Consider the following 25,130-nt stretch of genomic DNA (forward strand, 5'->3'; position numbering starts at 1 on the left):
AATGAAACAAGAAGCTGGACTATACGAAGAAGAATGGGGCATCAGGATTGATGAAGACTCATTAACAACCCACAATTTGCAGATGACACAACCTTGCTTGCTAGCATGAAGGAGACTTGAAGCACTTACTGATGAATATCAAAGACCACAACCTTCAGTATGAATTGTGCCTCATCATAAAGAAAACAAAAATCCTTACATCTGAACCAATAAGCAACATCATGGTAAATGGAGAAAAGATTGAAGTCAAGGATTTCGTTTTACTCGGATCCGCAATCAACACCCATGGAAGTAGCAGTCTTAGAAGCAAGGATGGAGAGACTATGTCTCACATACTTTGGACATATTATTAAGAGGGAGCAGTCCCTGGAGAAGGACACCAGGCTTAGTAAAGTAGAGGATCAGTGAAAAAGAGAAGACCCTCAACCAGATGGATTGACACAGTGGCTGCAACAATGAACTCAAGCATAAGGATTTTGAGGATGGTGCAGGACCGGGCAGTGTTTCGTTCTGTTGTGCATAGGGTTGCTATGAGCTGGAACTGACTCGAGGGCACCTAACAACAACAACTTGGAGGATGCATAGAACAGATAAAAAATGTGTGAGATCTAATTGATAGGTAATATTACATGAATGGTCAGAACAACTCATATAATAGAAGATGTAGATTCTGAGCCTACTTTTTTTTTTTTAACAGTGACTTAAACGAGACCGAAATGTATTTTCCTCTTACATAAAGGCAGCCTGGGGCAAGTTGTATGGGGCTGGTATGGCAGCTCCACAACATCAGGATTACGGGCTCCTTCTGTTTTGCTTTTCTGCTAACCTTAACACACATCCTCATGGTCCACCATCGCTGCTTGAATTTCCACCAAAATTCCACATTCACAGAATTACCTTTTATTTTATGACTTTCATTGGCCAGAACTTAGTCATGTGGCCACACCTAGATACATGGGATGTTGAGAAATGTAGTCTATTAGCTAGGCAGTAGTATGTCTTAAAAAAAAAAAAGGAGAAAACAAAACCTGTTGCCATCCAGTCAATTCTGACACATATCAATCCCATAGGACAGGGTAGAACTCTCCCTTCGGTTTCCAGGGTTGTGGTCTTTATGGAAGCCAACTGCCACATTTTTCTCCTTTGGAGCAGCTTTGCTTCATAGCCAAGCATTTAACCATTGTGCCACCAGGTCTCCTTAGTTATGTGTCTAGCTAGAACTATAAAGGGGAGTTCTATTACTAAAAGGGAAGAGAAGAACAGGTGTTATCGACTGAATTATGTCCCCAGAAATAGGTGTTATAAATCCTAACCCCAATACCTGTGATTATAATCCAGTTTGGGAATGTGTTTTCTTTGTTGTGTTACTGAGGCTGTATTAGCATTTGCTAACCCGGATTAACCTGTTGTCCTCCAGAGGATTCTGACTCATAGCGAACCTACAGGACAGAGTAGAACTGCTCCATAGAGTTTTCAAGGAGTGCCCAGTGGATTCGAACCGTCAACCTTTTGGTTAGCAGTCGTAGTTCAGAACCACTACACCATCAGAGTTTGCATTAGCGCAGGGTGTGTCTTAAATCAATTTCTTCTGAGATATAAAAGAACAGATTGAGCAAGCAACAAAGCAAATAGAGTTGGGGGAAGGTAAAAGCCATGCCACGTGAGATATCCAAGAAATAGAAGCTGAAAGACAAAAAGACCTCCCTCTAGAGCCAGAAGAGAAAGCCTTCCCCCATAGCCAGCACCTTGAATTCAGAGTTCTATCATCCTAAACTGTGACAAAATAAATTTCTCTTTGTCAAAGCTGTTCACTTGTGGTATTTCTATTATAGCTGCAGCAGATAATTAAGTCAATAAGACTTCTGCCTCACCATGATTGCCTTAGACCAGAGATTGGCAAACTATACCCTAAAGGCCAAATTTGGTTTTCCACCTACTTTAGTTGTTTTTTCTTTCTTTTTTTTAAATTGTGACAAGTATATTTATAACAAAACGTTTGCCATTTCAACAATTTTTGCACGTACAGTTCAGTGATATTTGTGTTGTACAACAATCACTATTATACACTTCTAAATATTTTAGTCATCCTTAACAGAAACTCAGTGCCCCCTAAACAATGACTTCTCATTTTCCCCTCCTTTCTGCCTCCGGTAACCACTAATAAACTTTATACACTTGCTTATTTTGCAAATATTTCATATAAGTGGGATCACTTAATATTTGTTCCTTTGTAACTCACTGATTGCAATCAGCAGAATGTTTTCCAGCTTCATCCATGTATCAGGACTTTACTTCTTCTTATGGTGAGTAATACTCTGCCTTATGTATGTAACACATTTAGTTTATCTATCTGAGCCTACTTTTAACATTAGGAAAATTCCCCAACAGATCAAAAATATTTAAGGTGAGGAATCTCATTTTGGTCCCTCCAGTTATTAAATTCTATAAATGAAATAAGAAAATGGTCATCATAAGATTCTTACACAGGCAGACTTATCATGCTGTCACATACTTTGTCTGCTTCTTCAACATGGAGCAAGGTGAATAAATATAAAACGAATCCAGGTATTTAATTCTAAAATATTGTAAGCAGGCAGCAAACATTATATTCTACTATATGTATAACAAAAGTTAAATGGAAGCTATGTGCAAAGGTCTCAGTACTAAGTTTCTAGAGTCATCAATTATCCCACGAAAGATTTCTTTTTTAGTTGTTATTCCAATAGAGTCATGCTGATGTCCGTGTTCGTTTTGGACTTAACGGTTAAAAAATAATAGGACCCCGCTTATCAAGGCCCTGCCTAGTTCCCATATCTCATCCTGTACCAAATTCCCCCTTACCCTTTGTGTACCGATTACCCAGATCTTAACTTCAGGCTAGTTGCTGCCTTAGGATTTCTGCATAAGCTTTTTCTTTGTTTTTGGCCTGGGATTCTTTTCCCATTGATTTGTGCTCCTTCTGTCTTATCATTCAGACCCTATTTAGAAGCCACCTCTCAAAAAAGACCCGTGTCCACCTAAATAGAATGTCCATCCAGTCACACGTATACCACTCTATTATAATTTACTAGGAGTCTGTTATCACTATATGACTTTATTATCATCTTACATGTATTTTTGTCTCCTCTATTGGAATGTAAGCTCCAAGAGGAAAGCAAAGCTGATTGTCATATAGACCACCGTATACCCAGCACAAACTCAGCAATTATACCTCAATAATGAATAAACCTGGTGGTTAAGGAAAATTGTTGGCAGTTGTTATAGCTAGATAACTATTGTACATATAAATTTTGTACTTAAAAATAAAAATATTGATTTAAATTCTGTGCTTTGTTTCAAATACTATAACTGATCATTACAATTATTGTCATCATATATATCACATGTATTTGTCGTAACAAGAAAATGATAACAAAGTAAAATCATGCTATGACCTTTGACTTCCCATAGACCTAGTCAGGGGAGGCCTTTAGAAAAGAAACAGTGTCTCTGTGGTGACAGCTTTTCCACAACAGGATCAGGGAGAAAATAAACACCCTTTGTATTTAGAAACCCACATTTAGAAGGTAACAGCAGGAATCATTCTCCCATAGCTAAAAATAAAATAGGTCAATATCATTTCTCTTGTTCCATATCTGTTGCTGTCAAGTTGATTCTGACTGACAGCAACCTTATAGGACAAAGTAGAATTGTCCCATAAGTTTTGCTAGGCTGTAATCTTTATAGAAGCAGATTGCACATCTTTCTTCTCCAGAGCATCTGGTGGATATGGACCATCAACCTTTCAGTTAGCAGGTGAGTACTTAAGCAATGTGCCACCAGGACTTCTTTCTTGTCCAATAAAGAATGTATAACTTCATGACACAGACACTGTCGTTGCTGTTGTTTGTTGTTGTTAGGTGCCGTCAAATCGGTTCTGATTCATAGTGACCCTACGGACAACAGAAAGAAACTGGTCCTGAGCCATCCTCACAATCGTTGTTATGCTTGAGCTCATCGTTGCAGCCACTGTGTCAATCTACCTCGTTGAGGGTCTTCCTCTCTTCCACTGACCCTGTACTCTGCCAAGCATGATGTCCTTCTCCAGGGACTGATCCCACCTGACAACATGTCCAAAGTATGTAAGACGCAGTCTCGCCATCCTTGCTTCTAAGGAGCATTCTGGCTGTACTTCTTCTAAGACAGATTTGTTCATTCTTTTGGCAGTCCATGGCACATTCAATATTCTTAGCCAACACCACAATTCAAAGGCATCAATTCTTCTTTGGTCTTCCTTATTCACTGCCCAGCTTTCACGTGCATATGATGCTATTGAAAATACCATGGCTTGGGTCAGGTGCAGCTTAGTCTTCAAGGTGACATCTTTGCTCTTCAACACTTTAAAGAGGTCCTTTTTTGCAGCAGAGTTACCACGTGTCTGTCAGTTTGTCATTCTGTGGGGGCTTGCATGTTGCTGTGATGCTGGAAGCTATGCCACCACTATTCAGATACAAGCAAGGTCACCCATGGAGGACAGGTTTCAGCTGAGCTTCCAGACTAAGACAGACTAGGAAGAAGGACTGGCAGTCTACTTCTGAAAAACACTAGCTGGTGAAAACCTTATAAATAGCAGCAGACAAAGACACTAGATTCTAAAATCTCTTGACTCCTGCATGAGCGACTCTTAGTCTGTTTCTGTAAATGATAACAAAAGGCTCTGGAGAATTAACCATATGGGGCAGCTCTACTCTCTCCTGTCGGGTTGCTATGAGTTGGAATAAACTCGACAACAATCAGTTTTTTTTTTTTTTTTTGGAGTGGCCTCCATATTAAACAGCACACCACTAAACTGAGACTATGCTTGCCTTCAAAAAGGACACTTTGTAGCACAAAAACCAGGAGAATTCTAAATCCTTAGGCATTTATATGTATTTATCTTTCCCAATTTTTCCCAACCATTGAATTTAAACAGAGTAAAAATCGACAACTAAGTCTCTTTTAGACTGATATTTATTGAATAATAATTATTAAGCATCTGCTAGTCGACTAGAGGAGTCCCTTAGTGGCACAAACTGTTAACGCTTTCTGCTATTAACCAAAAATTTGACGTTTTAAGTCCACCCAGAGACACCTCAGAAAAAAAAAGACCTGGCAATCAACTTCTGAAAAAAAATCAGCCATTGAAAACCCTACAGATCAGAGTTCTACTCTGACACACATAGGGCTGTCATGAGTCAGAATCAACTCCATAGCAACTAGTTAGCTGACTGGAAGTGTATGAACTACTAGGTTTACAACGTGAATGAATAAACACCACCCCTATCCTAACAATTACAATTTTGTGGAGAAAACAGAGAAAATAAAAACACACTTACTTATAAAGTAAGTACAGTTTCTGCTTATTTATCATAAGGATATAAATGGGATGGAAAGCTAGAGAATAACTGAAAGAAGTTACTAGAGACAAGACTTCTTGAGGAGATAGGTAGTCGTCTGAAAATGAAATTTTATATATATATATATATATATATATGTATATATATATGTATATATAAGATTGAGCCAGATGAAGCATCTGGAGAAGGAGATGCCATCAGACAGAAGTGTGAGAACAAAAGCCATGAACTGGGAAAAGCTCAAAATCTCCAAAAATCAGTTAAAAAAAGAAGAAAAGAAAGACAAAGAGGGCTAGAGCCTTGTGAAAATGATGAAGTACAAAATGTACCAGAGAGGTAGGCAGCAATGTGGTTAGGCAGAGTACTGCAGTGTCTTGAGCAGATTTGTATGCTTAAAAGATGCCACTTAGTATTGTATATGCAAGAGATTTGATTGAATGCGGAGCATGAGACCTCACTGTACCTATAGGAAAAATTTGTTCTTGGCATGGAAGCTACTGACAATCCAGGATTTGTTGCCTCTTCCAGAGTTTTTTCACGGCATTTTTCACCTCTGCATTCCTCAGGGTGTACATCAAGGGATGTAACATGGGTGCAACAATGGTAAAGGACAGAGCCATTGCTTTGTCTATGGGATAAGTGGCCACAGGTCTTACATACAAGAAAATGCATGGCACAAAGAACAAGACAATCACTATGAGGTGGGAGCAACAGCTGGAGAGGCCTTTGCACCACCCTTCACAGCTGCAAGACTTCAGGGAGCAGAGGATGACCACGTAGGAGGCAACGAGGATAAGGAAGATGGTCACACACATCACCCCACTGTTGAGGATGACCAAGAGGCCCAGCATACAGGTATCCATGCAGGCCAGTGTCAGCAATGGAAATAAATCACACATAAAGTGATCAGTGACATTGGGACCACAGAAGGGTATTTGGTACGTGAAGAGAAGCTGTATTGTTGCATGCATGGACCCACCTACCCAGGCCCCTCCCAGCAGCAGGCAGCACACTTGAGAATTCATGACAGTCATGTAGTGCAGGGGCTTACAGATGGCCACGTAGCGATCATAGGCCATCACGATGAGAAGGATGATTGGCACCCCACCAAAGAAATGTTCTGCAAAGAGCTGGATCATGCAGCCTTCCAGGGAGATTGTAGTACTCTCAGAGAAGGAATCCACAATCATCTTGGGAGCTATGACAGAAGAATAGGTGGCATCCATGAATGACAAAGAAGGAAAAAATACATAGGTGACCTCAGACTCTGACTTGCAGTCATAGTTACCACAATGAGTAAGTTTCCCAGTACGGTAGCCACATACATGTTTAGAATCACAGCAGAGAATATTTTCCGTAGCTCTGGGTTCTTTATAAGACCCAAAAGAATGAATTCAGTCACATTGTCTTGATTTTCCACTTACTGTAGGCTGATGTAAGCACACAACTATGAGCTGGAAAATCTGCAAGAGCAATTTTTTTAATTATTGTAAAAATGTAATAATACAAGCGCAACATTTGTCAATTCAATATTTTTCAAATGTACAATTCACCAATAGTGATTAAATCAATCGTATTGTGCAACCATTACCAATATTCGTTGCCAAATTTTCCATTTCCATTAACAGAAACTCAATGCTTCCTAAGTAAGGATTCCCCCTTTCATCCTCTCTCTTGCCCCTGGGAGCTACTGTTAAACTCTGATCTCTATGAATTTGCCTATTCTGGGTGTTTCACATTAGTCAAAGGACATATAACATTTGTCTTTGTAAAAGCAATATTATTATTTCTTTTTATTGGGCTTTAGGTGAAAGTTTACAGCTCTAGCCAATTTCTCATTCAAAAATTTATACACATTTGCAAACCTCACAATATGACAGCAATATTATTTTTAATTGATAACCACCAGATGTTAGGTATTTTTTGTGCCCCATCTCACACTCTCTTGACCTATCTTTCTCTCCAACCATTGGCCTCGCAACCAGCTGTTCACAATTACAGCCTAACAGTAGCTTGATTCTACAAATTGACCCAACACTACCTCCTCTCACAGTCACATCTGTTGCTTTCTGTCCATGCACTTGCTGCTTGAGATATTTTGGAGACCCTGATACATCATTCTCAAGCAAACACACACTTAGAAATATGAGGGATTTCACATTCCAGAGGGAAACTCTTGATCATTTGGATATAGGAGCCAGTAGATAAATGGTAACCAGCTCAACTCAACCTTGGGTTAGCTTGCTTTGCTTCCATCTTTCACTCTTCCCAGTTCCTCCATCCTGTTTCCCAGAATAAACCACCTACATACAAGCTCTTCTCTCAGCCTCTTCTTGGGGCACAAGCTAGGATGCTGACCTTTAATCACTAGACATCCAAGAACTTGGGAATTTTCATGCAAATTTTCATTCATTTATTTCACATATTTATTGAGCCCCTTAGAATGTGCTATTTGGAAAGCCTACAAGACAGAGAGGCCATATATCAAGGAATCTCTACTTATTAAGGCCTATCCTCTGCTCCTCCCATCTACATTTCTTCCTTTTCAAATTGGCTTAGGGTTGTCATTGTTATTATTAATATCATTATGTATTTATAATATTCAATGAGTCTTTACTATGTCTCAGGCAGTAGAAAATCCTATGAAATATTTTTGTCATTTTAGAGTTAAGACACTGAAGTTTAAAAAAAAAAAAACATTGCTATCAAGTTGATTCCAACTCATAACAACTCTGTAGGACACAGTAGAACTGCCCCATAAAGTTTTCAAGGAGCCTGGTGGATTTGAACAGCTGAACTTTTGGTTAGCAGCTATAGCTCTTGGGGTGAAAAAAATGACATCAAGGTCATCATATAACTAGTAAATACAGAAGCCAGATTTTTCTGGTTCTAGAATCATTTCCATTAACAAATTATATTGCATCTCTCATTCTAGTATCGAGGGCACAATATGTGTGAACCACTGTTTCAAGATATAATTTCACTTTCCTAATAATCCAATGAGATAGATATATTCTTCCTGTACTCACCAGAACATTCAACAAGTCTACAGTAAAGAACATGTTCTGCTTATATACATTAAGTATCCAGTCCTGAACCTATAAATTACAATGACTGCCTGACTGCCCAATTGTTTCTAGTAATTTCCCACATGTGCTGATTACAGAACCTAAAACTTAATTCTCTTTCTCTGTTCCAGGAAGACCCAGGTTCACAACGTGATAGACACCATCTCTGCACATAAGCATAGTGTATATCATTCCTTCCATTCTTCCTTGGGAAGGGGGACTCTCAGATAGAACAAAGGGTTCTAAAGATGAGCCAAAGTATCAATAAATCAACTCTTTTATTATATTTTTAAAATTTATTTCATGCTAGCAATGTGCTTGGTCTGCTTTATGCATTATCTCATCTTTTTTTTTTTCCGTATCACACGAAATGGGTGCTATCATGAATCCCATCTTGAAGATAAGGAAACTGAAGGTTAAAATCATTATCTCATCTATGATGAGTGTGGGTTATGGATCCAAGTATCTTATTTCGAAGCACAAGTTCTTCACTGCTAGACTGTACCACTGAAGAAGTGATCAGCAGCCTCTATTAGCTAGATGCAATTGTTTCTGTAGCAAAGAACAAATGATACGGTAAAAGCACAGTTTCAGTAGGCAGCAAACTCCCCTTTACTAACGGTACTTGAGAACAGGCTGTCTTTTCCTTGGCAGGAATGTAGAAAGGGTTTTGCTTTAAATGGTGATATAAACTACATGTCCTCTAAATACTAAGAGTCCCATTCTTAGCATCACCCTTACCCCTTACTCAACAAAGTAAGCAACTTCGAGAAGACTTTTCAAATCTGCAGTATGGACCAACCCGAATTTCTTTCACCTTGAGCTCAAATAATTCAAAAGTTCTTGAATAGCTCTAATTAAATAGAAAGAACACATTCTTGGAATCGGGATAGCTGAGTTTTATTCCACACTGTCTCTCTACTGCCTTAAGATACCTTGTTAGGATGCTTACCACACTGGGCCTCAGTTTCCTCCTCTGGAGTGTGACTTGATTTTGGCTGATGATGGAATCCTAGGAGTTCAAGGGATACATCTCAAGGGCTCTGTCCCTTTCAAACACAGCAGCTCAGCTCATCTTCACTAAATGTTTACTTTTCCAAGTACAAGAACACGCACCTCAGCCAGTTATTTTGTACCCTGGGAAAGGCCATGGATTCACAGTGAGCAGACTTAGTTTTCCATTCCAATCAGGCACTGGAAAAAACAGCTGCCCTTGAGTCAATTCCAACTCACAGGGACCCCATGTGTGTCAGAGTAGAACCGTGCTCCATAGGGTTTTTGATGGCTAATTTTTTGGAAGTAGATCACCAGGCCTTTCTTCCAAGGCACTTCTGGGTGGCTTTGACCCTCCAATTTTTCAGGTAGCAACTGAGAGTGTTAACTGTTTACACCACCCAGGAACTCCATCAGACTGCTTACTCACTTCATAGTATTAACTTTCCTAACCTTCAAATCCTGCAAAAAATAAAAGAATGCAATAGTAAGTAAAGTCAACATGTGTCAAGTACTTACCACTTGAGGGCACATGATTTTCTCTTTTAATTCCCACAAAAACTGTATGATATAGGAACTATTTTTTATCATTTTTTGAAATTCCAACCTGACTTTCCGATGCAGTGGATGAGGCTTAGGAAGTTGTGAAACTTGCTTAAAGCCTTTTGGCAAGTACTTGATAGAGTTCACAGCACAGGCTACCAGCCACTATGCTCTATAACCCTTCCAAGAATTTTATATCCTGCCTCACAATACTGTAGTGAAGGTCAAAGGAAGTAAAGAACATGAGATTCTTTGGAGTGCACTGTTCAAATATTCATGATTATTTTCCATTCGTGTATATTACTACCTCCTGCTTCCTCTGCCCATGCCCTCGGCTGGCATCCAATCCATCACCATCCCTCCTTCATGCCTCAGTCCTAATACCCCGTTCACCAGTGTCTTCATGAATATTTTGCCTGACATTTATGGTGTTTCTAATTGTCTGCCTTTCATACAACGCAGCAATGAGCATCAATTTACAAACGTCTCTGTTTACTAGTTTGAATATTTTTATTGGCGAAGTTCCTAAAAACATCATCACCGAGACCAGAGGCATATCTCCGGAAAATAGTGCCTAAGGCGATTAGTTTTAAGTTGCTGAATGATGTCTCACAACTTGAGATGTAAACTGCAATGGTGAATAGAAACTGCTCTTTGGTGCCCTTCCCTTTCTCCCCTCAAGTGGTGTCCAGGGCCTGTCTCATAGCTGCCATACCCTAGTTATGCTTCTACCCTAGATGTGCTTCTAAAAATATGCACATTTTTAACTTTAATGGATTCTGTACCATTAAAACCCTTTGCCTTGGTGTTGATTTGGACTCATAGTGACCCTGCAGGGCAGAGTGGAACTGCCCCATAGGGTTTTCAAGGCTGTAATCATTACAGAAGCCGACTGTTACATCTTTCTCCTTCAGAGCAGCTGGTGGGTTTGAGCCACGAACCTTTCGGTTAGCAGCCGAGCACTTAACCGCTGTGCCACAAGGGTTCCTTTCTATAGCATTAAAACTCTCTCAAAATTCAGTTTTATTAAAGAGTCATTTCCCTGCATTCTTACTAACATTAAAAAAAAAAAACATTAGATATTCTCAATCTTGGTTATATTCAACAAATTATAGGGTGAAAAATAATATCTCATTTAATTTGCATTCATTCAATCATTCATTCAAAGAATTTCATTGATGACATAGGTAACAAATTGGTACCCAGAAAAAGCTGGGTGAAATACAATGTAACATTTATATGGAGATATACTGTCTATATACAACTATCCATATCAAACCAATAATAATAATAAATTGTTAAGCACCTGCATTTTTGTACTTGGCTAGTTTTTGATATAATTATCTTCTTTAATTCTCACATCTGGCAATGACCAGGCACACTTTATGACTGAGGAAAAGCAAAACAAACAAACTGCTCAAGGTCATACAGGTATTAATTGACAAAGGCTGGATTTGAATCTATTCATCATTGCACTTTACATCTCTAGTCTTGAGACATCATTCAGCAACTTAAAACTAATTGCCTTAGGCAGTATTTTCTGTAGATATGCCTCTGGTCTCGGTGATGATGTTTCTAGGAATTTCTCTGATAAAAATATTCAAACTAGTAAACAAAGACATTTGTAAAGTGATGTTCATTGCTGCATTGTATGAACTTTATAGCTGATGTATGTTTCCTCTGCCTGAATTTCTCACAGAGATAATTTCTCCCGTGAAATCCTGGATAACAAGAAGAGGTTAGCAATGTGTTCAGTGAGTGCCTCTGGGTCGTCATTTTTAATGAGCAATCAGCAGCCCTGCTTTCTTGGGAAGGTATGTGCCCCAAGCATATATATCATCAATAAGGACTTTAAAAGGACTATTTCCCTCCCTAAGTCTTCCGAATACACCTTGCTTTTCTTGAGAGTCGAGGACTTGTTAGTGAAGATGGAATAATCTCCAGTTGTTTTTTTGTGTAGGATGGAAGTTACTATATGATTGTAGACACAAAAATTAATGTTTACTTGGGATTCTTCTGCAGAAAGGGGGGGTTATTCTTTCTTAACTTCTCCACCCTCTTCCTAAGCAAATCACCAGCATCACCCCCAACACAACACTACCACCACCCCTTCAGCAGGGATGCTCACAAATAGGTGTGTAAGTTTTTATATTGATTGAGAGATATATTTTAAAGATTTCAACTCACCATGACATTGATAATGAAAACCAGAGATCTGAAGTATCGTTTACTAAGTAAAAGAGAAAAAAATAAAAACACCATGTAAGTTTTTTCTCAGAGGCTATTACTAGAAAAATTAAGGTTAAAGAAATTGGTACAAAAGGAAACAAGATACACATATAGACAGAGAGAGAGACAGCACCCTGGTGGTGTAGTGGTTAAAGCGCTCAAGTGCTAACCAAAAGTTCAGGAGTTCAAACCCACCAACCACTCTGTGAGCGAAAGATGTTGCAGTCTGCTTCTGTAAAGATCGCAGCCTTGAAAACCCCATAGGGCAGTTCTACTCTGTCCTATAGGGTTGCTATGAGTCAAAATTGACTCAACGGCAATCAATATGTACATATATACACCGTTTCTGTTGATTTGATTCTGACACATAATGACCCTATAAGACAGGGTAGAACTGCCCCACAGGGTTTCCAAGGAACGACTGATGGAGTCGAACTGCCAACATTTTGGTTAGCAGCCAAATGCTTAACCACTGCACCACCAGGGCTATATGTATATATATATATGTATGTATGTATGTATGTCTTTTAATGTATTAAGTATATCTAAACATATGAGAGAGAATAGAAGGAAAACAGAAAAAAAATTTTAAACTATCCTCTTCACACCAAGTGTTCCCATTCCTTTCTACAAGCACATCTTTGAAGCATGTATACACACTCTTTTATTTGCTAGTATTCATATCTGGATAAAGGCCCAAATATTAAATTATGACATTTCTGTTTTGATAATGTGCCAAAAGTTATTAAGGTAAATGAGCTAAAAATTGTTGATAGCTCAAGGCTCTTACCCTGAGATCACAATTTGTGTAAACAGATCAAACAAACAGGTGTATTATTAACAAATTTTAGGTATAATTGTGTGTGTGTTTAGATGATTCAATTATTTCAACAATTTCAAAATAACAACTTAAATTAATAGGAACATATTTAGTACTTAAGTTTTTAGGGCCATCTTCAAAGCTCAGTCTGGTGTCATCTCTGACTTCTGAGAACCCAACCAGTTACCCAGTGATCTCGGCAGGTAGAGGGTAAAAGGTCATTGAGATAAATATTCTAGAATCACGTCAGAGTAACCAAAAGTCTGACTCCAGCCAGGATTTACTCACATGAAGCTTCTTTTATAGAACAGCAAGAAATTAAGGCACGTGAGAGTTTCAGCTTGGTTGTTACAAAAGTAGAGACAAGTAAATCAGGACCTGTACAGCCAACAAATAGTCCTATTACTTAATGGGGAATTATTTTGATAGAACTCAATGGCAGCAGGTAGAGTGTCTAATGATTTTCAAAAGAAATTTAAAACAGGTGCTCTAAGTGACAAGGACTTATATAGGAAACAACCTTTGTGGTTGGCAGAGTAATTTAAATTTTCTCTAAATAGGAAAGATTGCCAAAAGACAGCCAGGAAAGCTACTTACAAAATCATTCAAGGGACTGTGCCTGCCATCTGGCTGTACTTTGAGCTTAATTTGAAAGGAGTTTCCAATCCGCATCTTAGAAGAAGCATCATTAATAAGATACCTTCCTTTGGGTGATGGACCTGTACTAAAAGAGGACAGAGAGTTATTTTCAAAAACTGGAAATGCACCAACTTGCATCATTGCAATTGCATCTCTTTGAGGCTGGGTCTCTACTGACTAAGGAGCTAATCACCGTGCAGTGAATTCCCGTCTAGCCCTCAGGGGCTGAGCATCACTGGAACCAGACCAAGATGATGATTCACATGCACAAATATAGATCCTAGTATTAACCATTCAATTATTTACTCCAAGACTAAGCTCTGTTCTTAAATAACAGAATGACCACAACGATCTTTCTGCTTAATAATACAGATCCAAAAAAAAAAAAAATTAAAAAAGAATACAACTTATTCTTGGCCATCTAGCAAGGACCAGGACTGAATTTTTCTATCACCTAGCCTGATGATCTTTTCATCTTGTAACACTATCATTAAAATTATATCACATCTGACTTTGTGAATTCCAAAGTCAAGAAAGACCCTCTGTGCCTTGGGTTACTGGCACATTTCTATAATTACTTAGCATTTGATAGAATTTTTCCTTGATATTTTTAACATAATGCCTCAGTTGCATATAAAATTATGGCAGAATATATAATTATCTCATACAACAACTTTCTAATCTTCAATGGCAGTACACTGCTGGATTGAAGAAAGATGCTCTTGGATTATTCATTTTATATTTGAATGTTTATTGTAAGACTCATTGAGTCATATTTTCATCCCCCACTCTAGAAACAAAGTGAACAATTATTTTAAGGGCAAATAAGATGGTGCAAGACTGGGTGTTTCATTCTGCTATGCGTAAGGTTGCCATGCATAGGAACTAGCTCCACAGCAAACAACAACAACAAAAAGTTGGTTAAAGACAAAAAAATAGTTTCCACTATAAGGACTGAAAAAAGTATCTCAGCCAGGAAAAATAAGGGTTAACTCTCTCCTACTTCATAAGAAATTGTATTCTCAAATAACTTGTTTCCAATTTAGATATATTTGAGGTTATAGCTTTTATTCTTTTCTACCTTCATTAATAAAAAAGATACCAATATCCTACTTTTTCAACTTGTTCATTGGAGTTTACAACTGGGTAATTCATATATTTGACCTTACACTTGGGAACTTACAACTGGTTCATTGACATATTTGACCTTACACTTTGCAAGTCTCCTGAAATGAAATTTTACAAAATATTATCCTCCCAGATGATGGACAACCTCTGCATTTGGATCATCTTTGCTAATCTACTACAATTACTCTACCTTCTCATCTAACGATTTATACATGGAGCCTTCTAACTAAGGTCCCTGAGTGGTGCAGATGGTTAAGTATTCAACTACGAGCAGGAAAGTTGGCCATTTGAACCCACGCAAAGGTTCCTTGGAAAACAGGTCTGGTGCTCTGCTTTTGAAAGATCATAACCTTGAAAACCCTATGAGGCAGTTCTACTCTTATACACATGGGTCATCATGAGTCAGAATCAACTCAATGGCAACAAACAACAGAGACATGCTTTTCCTTATCACAGACAGGTATATTATCTACATATTTATGTACTCCATGTATCTCTGTGCTATATATGTACACACACACACTTCAAACAACTACACAAATCTATATCCAGTTGTTATCTTTTGCATCACTCCTTAATAAAACTATTTTCTTCATTATACTTATTTCTAACAAACTTACATTGTTCATTTATTTGTTTCCTAGTTTATTACTCATCTAATCCTTACTGGAATTTAAGTTCCACACAAACACGACCCTTGTCTACAGAGTTCTACACTATATGCCCAGTCTTTGGAACTGTCTGGCAGAATGTAAGCACTGAACAGTATTTCTTGGATTAAAAAATAAGCCAAAATTTCCTGAACTTAATAAGGAAGACCGAAGAAAAATTGAATTGTGGTGTTGGCCAAGAATATTGAATATACCATGGACTGCCAAATGAATGAACAAATCTGCCTTGGAAGAAGTACAGCCAGAATGCTCCTTAGAAGACAGGAGGGCGAGACTGCATTTTACATACTTTGGACATGTTGTCAGGTGGGATCAGTCCCTGGAGAAGCATATCATGCTTGGTAAAGTAGAGGGTCAGCAGAAAATAGAAAGACCCTAAACGATATGGATTGACACAGTGGCTGCAACAGTGGGCTCAAGCATAACAACGGTTGTAAGGATGGCACAGGACCGGGTAGTGTTTCATTCTGTGGTACTTAGGGTAGCTATGAGTCAGAGCTGACTTGACAGCCCCTAACAACAACAACATAATAACATAGAGTGACCAGCATAAAGAAGCATTATTGCTGGAAAATATTGCTACTTGAGAAAAATATCTGCAACAAATTTGACATAATTTTTCCTGGAGGACAAATTGAATCATTAGGACTGAAAGTGAATTTCTTATATAGAGATGTAAACATACCACAGAAAGTATATTTTATTTGAAAAGAGAATATGACTTAGATATGGAAGTTCTGGATTTAAATTCTGTAGCTAAGATCTTAGACGTCTGACCTGAGGCAACTAAGTTAACTAAACCTCTTTTAGCTTCAATTTGCTTCTCTGTAGGATGGGCATATACTGAAACTACCAACTGAGTACATAGATGAAATGACCTAACATTCATTTAATGTAAATACATTTACAGAGCAATAGCTTTGGAGCCTTACCGTAAGTCTTTGTGTTGAGATTAAATTAAAAAAAAAAAAAAAATGTTTACCTTCATTGTTTCAAATGGCTCCTCAAGTCTTGGTAAGAAAAAAAGTCCTTTATAGTCATAAAAAACTGCATGCTACGAGCACATTTGAGAAAATAAGATCAAATTAAAGGTAAATTCAAAATGTCTGGCTTATATTTTGTGCTGAAAAAAATTTAGTAACATGATACGAATTGTTTCTTCTATTAGCACCTCTTGTTTTTCTTGGTAGATTAGTGGTGAACCACAACAACAAAAAATCAGCAGTGGTTCTTTCATTCCCAGCTGTCTATCCTCCCCCCCCGCCCCCATATATCCAGGAACTTCTTTTCTCTTTTTTGCTTACTGCAGGCAAAACCAAATATACAAAAAAAAAAAAAAGAAGAAGAAGAAGTCCTGAGACCAAGGTGCTGTGGAAAAGCCAATTTCACCCAAGTAAGATATGATTGAAGAATTTCATAAAATAGTAGTGAGACTGGAGCAAAGTGTACTCTAGAATCACCAAACAAGGGACTTGCAGTCCTTTCTCTGATGTATATCCTGAACGTATGCACAATGAGCATTGGAGCCTCAATAAAGTACATGAAAAACTATCAAAAGCAGCTACCAAAGGGCCTAACCACCATTAAATGTTCAATAAATGTTAGTTTCTGGGCCTTGTTTTGATCAGTGATCTGCAAAACTTGAAAATCCTCTTTCACAGTTTACCACAGATATGATCCTTCCTTTATCTCTTTACATCATCACTTTCTGGCATAATGAATAGCCTAAGCTACTCTTGTCTTCAAAAAATTTCTCATGGCATTTTTTACCTCTGTGTTTTTCACTGTATAAATGCTAGGGTTTAACATCGGGGTGAGGATTTCAAAAAAGACAGTCACCAACTTGTTCACTGGATAGGTGGCCATGGGACGCATGTAAGTGAATATACAGGGCACAAAGAAAGGTACAACTACAGTAAAATGGGAGCCACAGGTGGAGAGGGCTTTGCGCCGCCCTTCAGAGCCATGGGATTTCAGGGAGCACAGGATGACTATGTAGCAGATGAGTAACATGGAAAAAATGAGCAAGCACATGACCCCACTGTTGGCAGCAAACACCATTCCAAGTATATAGGTGTCTCTGCAGGCAAGCTTCAGCAGTGGGAAGAGGTCACACACGAAATGGTCAATGGTATTGGGGCCGCAGAAGGGCAAGTTGATCACGAAGAGAATCTGCACTGTGGCATGAAGGATTCTGCCAATCCAGGCCACAACCACCAGGAGGTGGCAGAGTCCCTGTCGCATGATGGTAGTGTAGTACAGGAGCTTGCAGATGGCTACATAGCGGTCATAGGCCATGACAATGAGGAGGATGATCTCTGACCCTCCCAGGAAGTGTTCCACAAAGAGCTGAGTCAGGCAGCTGCCCAGTGAGATGGTTCTCCTCTGGTAGAGCAGATCAATGATCATTTTGGGGGTGGTGACAGAGGTGTAAGAGGCATCTATAAAGGACAAGTAGGTGAGAAAGAAGTATATGGGAGCCGAAAGTGTGGGGCTGAAGGAGATGGTGATGACAATAAGCAGATTGGCCAGCACAGTAAATAGGAAAATGCACAAAAAGGCAATGAAAAGTATTTTCTGCAAATGTAGATTCTGTGTGAGTCACAGGAGAATAAATTCAGTCACACTGTTGGGAGGCATGAGACGATCCATTAAGGGAATGATGTCTTTCTGAGACCTGAATTACCTGCAAAAAGATAAAGAAAGATACCTAATTAATGGTGAAAGGGTTATAGTTTGAATTTCACAATATACAAATAGGGTAGTTGCCATAATTATGCAGCTCGTCCTTAGCGCCCTTCACCATGGTAACTGGTTCAACTATTCTTTCCTGCTTCCTCCATGTGCTTTCTCCTTATTTTCAGAGACACCTAATCAACTGTAAAGCATCTTCTATAGAGCAACCACTGAAGTGTAATTTACTGAGAGAATACTCGGCAATATACATGAGGGGAACTGGATTCTCATCCTGCTTCTGCCTCCATGTGACTTTGCTAAGTCCTTTCCCTACTCTTCTGAGCCCTCTGCACCTGGGAGCTTAGTAATTGTAACTGTGAAATGTATCTTGGGAGCTTCTAAGTACTGCACACAGGTAAGAGTTATTATTTCTTCCAGGAGAATTTGCATTCGAGCCCCCAGTTCTAACTGCAGAATGAAAGACATTGTCTCTTCGTCAAGAAATATCTATCATAAGGAGACAGATTAGGGAATTTTGTAATCAGTTGGAAACAACCACCACAAAACATATGCTATTCATGTCTGTTTCCTTGCTGTGCTTACTAAAGTGTCAAAGAATGTCTGCAGTGTCCGGCACTTACTAAGTGATGAACGCTTGGTGAATTGACACACTTTCTATACAACCCTGTGGAAGAATACGCATGCTTTGCCAGTCCATAAACCTAGGAACCCAAGTGCTCTGGTCCTTCCACTCTGTTTATTACTACTCTCTATGAGAAAAATAAACTTTTGGAAGGTAGTTGCATTCCAGTTTAATGTTTCCAGCAAATTTTGTGGGGTGAGTTGAAATATTACAAGATCATTGACTGTCAAGATAATTATAATTTTGGCTCATTAATACTGTTTATTTTATAAAATTATATTGCAATGTAATTTAACTTAGTTCCACTCAGTAAAATTACAGCCTTAATAAAATCAGATAAAACAAACAACCAACCAAAACTCTTGGATAGGTTTTCAGTCCACGAAGGACTATCAAGAAAAGGGAATCCTTATTTTCAAAATTTTAAGAATAGAATTTTAACTTGGAGAAGGAAGGAAATATACTTTTGGTAAGATAAATAAAATGTTGAATATATATGAATACATACATGCATATTTATATATATAATATATATACATGCAAACCTATAAAATCTACTCATTACATGTTCACTCATTCAATAGATATTTATTAGACTCTCATTATGTACATTAATATATATGTTTGACTACATGAAGTCATGAAAAAGTCCTTGTTACTGCTTTAGAGATACCTCTACCTGGCACTTTATTAGCAAAGAGCAATGGCTCATCCATCCGTGAGATGGATGATCCTCCTATGTCTTTTGTGCTCCTGCCATATGAATTATTATGTCTTCTTCTCCCATCCTGCCCAGCACAGGTCCATCATCCTTCACTCTTATTTACAAGATTTTGGAAGCATAAAATTCCCAGAGAAAATATAAAGGAAAATTTATTCTGTAAAAATTATGTATTTTCTTTTCAAAGATAATCACATAAAGGACTTTTATTTTTTAACTAGCAAGATGAAAATCTTACACCTATGTGAAAACACAGTGGAGCAGCTTCTTTGCAATTTCCTTACTGCGAAGTGGACTCCCCCCAAAAGAGTATGATGTACATAAAGGAAAAATAAGGCATTATTTATAAAAAGTGGTTTAAAAATAGCCATGAAGAAACAGAAATCACTGTCTTTTTTCTTTGGTGCAATAATACTCTTCCTAGGAATAAACCCTTGAAAATATTTTAAAAAGAGAAAAATTGTTATGTACAAATGTGTTCAACACAATTATTATTAATAAACCAATAAAAAATAAAACTGTATGGCACGTCCAGCATTAGAAAAATGGTGAAGCCAAATATTTTGCATTTCATGGAATGGTGTATAACTTTTAAAAGGGATTTTTTTTTTTAAGAATTGTGTAATGTCATAGGAAAACTCTTCTTGTCATTTAAGTGGGACAATTTGCATACGAGTTTGAACATCTAATTTGATTCTAACTAATTTAAATACATTTCGATTAAAAGAAAGGAAAATAATTTGAAATGTTGTTATTTGGTTGTGGGAGGCGGAGTGGAAGGTGACCATACAGTTTTAAGGTGCATTTAAATCTGAGATTCTATAATTATATTCTTTTCTCAGAAAAAAAAAAAAAATTCTCACCTATGAACTTATCTGACACAGCTTCATGCCCAGGGCCCCAAGCCACTGTTAATTCACCCAGACAGAAATAAGAAATAAGTAAAGCTGTAAGATTTAAAGTGCCGATAGCTCAGCTACAATAAATCTCTTTGCTGATTTATAAATGGCACCTTTGAATAATGCCTTTCTCTTGAGGCTTAAAAGTGTTACTACATATCCTATTTGCAGGCAACTTCTCTGAAGTTTCTTAGCTGTAGCTAATGAGACCTCAGGAGTATTTCATCATCATTAGCAGAACTTGCCAACCACCCAATTATTTCCAGTTACCTAACTGAACATCAGAGGAGAACTTTTATAATAATCTATCTTTAATTTTTAAATTCTTCCCTAAATCTACAAGAAGAAAAATCACATGACAAGAGAAAAAAATGAGTTGACCACTTAAGAATAAACTAAAAGATATTAGAATCTGGATATTTTGATAAGAAATTAGCTTAGTGGGCAGTTTCTAGGTGTTTGGCATTATATAAACAGCTGCTATGTTAGTTACCTAGTGCTGCTATAAGAGAAATACCACAAGTGGATAGCCTTAAAAAAAAAACAAAGAGAAATTTATTCTCTCTCAGTCTAGGAGGATGGAAGTCCAAATTCTGAGTGCCAACTCTAAGGTAAGGCTTTCTTTCTCTGTGGGTTCTGGAGGAAGCTCCTTGTCATCAATCTTCCCATAGTCTAGGAGTTTCTTTGTGCAGGAACCTCAGGTCCAAAGAATGCACTCTGCTCCTGGCATTGCTTTCTTGGTGGTATGAGTTTCCCAGGTCTCTCTGCTCACTTCTTTCTTTTCTATCTCAAAAGAGATTGTCTCAAGACACAATCCAATCTTGTAGATTAAATCCTGCCTCATTAACACAACTGTCACTAATCCCATCTCATTAATATCCTAGAGATAGGATTTACAACACATAGGAAAATCACATTAGATGACAAAATGATGGACAATCACACAATACTGGGAATCACGGCCTAGCCAAATTCATACACATTCAATTCAATCCATGATACTCCCCCTTTGGCCCTCAAAACTTCATGTTCTCACCACGTGTAAAACACATTCAGCCCATCGTATCATAGCAAAAGTCTTAAGCAATTCGAAGTCCAAAATCCAAAAACTCTTCCTCATCTGCGAAATCTAGAATAGAAGTTATCTGCTTCCAAAGTACAATGGTGGAACAGGCACAAACTAAATATTTCCATTACACATGTAAGAAATTGGAAGGAAAGAAGGGATAACAGCCACCATGCAAGTCAGCAGAACACATTACCTTTGCCCTTAAGGCTTTGAAAATAATCCTCTGTTCTCTGAGACTATTTACACAAAGGCCCTGCCTTCCAGATCTAGCTATTGGCCATGCTTTCTGGATTCTGAGTGGAGGTCCCTCGGCCCTGGGCCTCTGTCCTACCTTCCAGGCCCACTGGGACAGCAACTCTGCTCCTTCAGCTTTAGGCACACCATTCTTCTAGTCCATCTGAGTGGTGACTCCACTCTTAGAAATACCAGAGGTCATGGCTCCACCCTTTGAGACCCCAGAGGTTTTGGCCATACCCTTTGAGACTGAGGCAGCTTGTTTTCCTGTGTTCCTTGTCTTTTCAGCTTCTGCCTCCTGGTTTCTTGTCCTCTCAGTCCCTAGGGCCTCACAACCCACATCTGCCCTGCTGGGGAAAGTTTTCCAAAGCTCTGTAGCTCCGCTGATAAGTATCTGGAGGCACCCTACTCTGCCAAGAAGCCTACTGCCAAAGGCCCTCAGCTCTCTCACTCTGTGGGTGGGCTCCAGTGTCATCTCATGCTGGACTCCTTGTTCTGCCACTGCTGGTTCTCTGCCACTGCTTCTTGCCATCTGTGCCATCTCCAGTGTAACAGCTCTCTTCATTTCCCTCTGAATCCTCTATACATTCACTGTTTCAAAACTGCTTCCACATTTTAGGTATCTCTTTTTTTTTTTCTTAGAGCAGTACCCCACTCTTGGTACCAAATTCTTAGTTGTCTATTGCTGCTATAACAGAAATACCACAAATGGGAGGCTTTAACAAAGAGAAATTTATTCTCTCACATTCTGGGAGGCTAGAAGGCCAAATTCAGGGTTCGGTTCTGGGCAAAGGTCCTTGTCATCAATCTTCCTGTGGTCTAGGAGCTTCTCTGTGCAGGAATCAGGTCCAAAGATGTGCTGTGCCTCTGGCATTGCTTTCTTGGTGGTATGAGACCCCCATGTCTCTCTGCTCAACTCTGTGTTTTCTGTCTCAAAAGAGGATGGCTCAAGACACAATCTAATCTTGTAGATTGAGTCCTGCTTCATTAACATAACTGCTATTAACACCATCTCATTAACGTCATAGGGACAGGAATTACAACACATAGGAAAATCACATCAGATGACAAAATGGAGGAAAATCACACAATACTGGGAATCATGATCTATCCAAATTGATACACATGTTTTTGGGAAACACAATTCAATCCATGACATGTATGTAACTATCTGACTTTTTAATTATTTGCTATAATATTATGTGTCTTTATCAAGCCACCCTTTATGTGATTCATAATTTTTAAGTGCTGTATTCAGGTATACAGGAAGAGACAGACATGATTCCTTCATACTGAGTACATTGTTAAGTACTTCCTCATAGCAGTTGATTCTCTAATCATGGAATTAGACTAATATGATAATGAGGAAATAATTTCATGTCTTGAATTGTTTATACACAGAAATAGTTTATACAACGAGCCATTTTCTGCAGCCTTTTAAATTGAGCCAAACAATAGCCCTATGTAATGGGAATGACACAGCTATCAATATTCACATTGTATAACCAGGAAAACTAAGACAGGGAATCAGGAAATTGACTGCCAAGGTAAAAGAAGAAACTAACCCTCCTGAATCCTGGTTCAGGATTCTTATTCTTAGATTATTGTTTTACAGCAGAAGTGTCATGGCACATTTATGTTGACATCCATTTTGAGTACATTGCAAGTCACCTATTAAAAATAATAAAATGCCAATGTTTCAAAAATTTTAAAAACAAAATAAATTTGGTTCAGAAACATTCCTATACAGGACCACATTTATTCACCTATGTTCAACTGTGCTATTTAAATAAAAGGAAAAATGAATTGTGTTCAGCTTCTGAATTGGTTCAAGAGGGTACAGTCACTGTGAGCAGCATGTGTAGTGGGAGAAAAATAATTTAAGAAAGCTGTCTGTGACCATGTGACTAAACTTATTTTGACTAAACATCTGACTATTATAGTGCTCGTCATGGCAGGTTCTATAGTTTGACAGGGAATGTGAAACTATACAAAGAACTGTAATGAATATGGATTTCCATCTGTGAAAATGTCTTCAACTTTGTCTTTCAACTCTGGAATGAAAGTACAGAGTCAGAATTAGTCAAATTAGCATGTACTTCCAAGGTCATTTTGCCCATTCTCCTAAAAGATTGAAATCCATTCACAGTGACCCGTTAAACTGTCATCTAATCTCTATTAAGCAACTAAAGTGGTGAGGAGAGAGATTTCTTTAGACTCCCTTACACCTGTCTAGTCTAGTTCTGCATGGCTTAGAGTAATATGAAATAGAGAGAGGGCAGAGTCTACGGTTGTTGTTAGTTGCCTTCGAGTTGGCTCCAACTCATGGCAACCCTATGTATAATGGAACAAAACACCGTCCAGTCTTTCACCATCTTCAAAATCTTTGATATATTTAAGACCTTTTTTTGGCTATTGTGACAATCCATCTCATTGAGGGCTTCCCTTGTTTTCACTAACCCTTTACTTTACCAAAAAAGATATCCTTTTCTAGCAGTTGGTTTTTCCTGATGATGTGTCAAAAGTAAGCAATCAAAAGTTTCATCATCTTTATTTCTAAGAAGCATTCTGATTGTATTTATTCTAAAACTGTTTTGTTTACTTTTCTTGCAGTCTAACGTATATTCAGTATTCTTCACCAACACCACAGTTTGAATACATCAATTCTTTTATGGAGTTAGGTCTAAATCAGTCAGGGTTGGCTCTGAAGGTAATTTTTCAAAAGGGGTGTCCCTGAAGCTGTATCAGAAAAGCTTGTTTCCAGAATACAATTCCAAAGAAAGTGTGGAAAAAACACTGGATAGACAGTAACATGGATTTTCAAACTGGAAGATAAATTAGAATAAAAACAGGAGAAATGAAATATGCATCAGATCACAGTTTGGAAGATACCAGTTGAGTTACAGTTTCATGTTTGACAGATTTAGGGACTGATTCCACACCAAAAAGAAGTGTGACTGCCAAAGTGTTCATCTTATGGCCAACTTCATACATTTCAATCAGCAGAGGTCCATGTTTTCAAGGCAATAAAACCTTCAAGAGCAGAGGTCTTATCTTTAATTATTTACTCCAGGCCAAAGATTCTTTCATTAAAAGAAAACATCTCCCGAGCTGTTTACCAAAAATGGAAATGTTTAGGGTGGTGGGCTGTGGCCAACTCTTGGCCTGTAGAAATATAATCTCTTTATGACTCTTCCAATTTTACTTCTTCCAAATGAAGTAGAATCAAATATAACAATATTTAAGGAAATAAAAATGGAATGAACAAAATCAAAGAGCTTGGAAACACCTCCTAAGTTACCTAAGTAAACTATGTATAAATATAGGGAGACCTATTATTTTTTTTATATAAGATCATATAATGAGATGGTGGCACCCCAAAAAAACCCCACTGCCATCGCACAGTAAGGAAAAAAAACAGT

The 25,130-nt window shown here is 38.1% G+C and overlaps 2 pseudogenes; both read right to left on the reverse strand.

Annotated features, from left to right (window-relative positions):
• Positions 1 to 3,613: 3,613 nt before the first annotated feature.
• On the reverse strand, positions 3,614 to 10,535 carry LOC100656836 (olfactory receptor 4C6-like; annotated as a pseudogene).
• Positions 10,536 to 16,827: 6,292 nt separating this feature from the next.
• On the reverse strand, positions 16,828 to 18,881 carry LOC135229816 (olfactory receptor 4C3D-like; annotated as a pseudogene).
• Positions 18,882 to 25,130: the final 6,249 nt, after the last annotated feature.

The sequence above is a fragment of the Loxodonta africana genome, unplaced genomic scaffold, assembly GCF_030014295.1.
Source record: "Loxodonta africana isolate mLoxAfr1 unplaced genomic scaffold, mLoxAfr1.hap2 scaffold_55, whole genome shotgun sequence".
NCBI classification, from domain to species: Eukaryota; Metazoa; Chordata; class Mammalia; order Proboscidea; family Elephantidae; genus Loxodonta; species Loxodonta africana.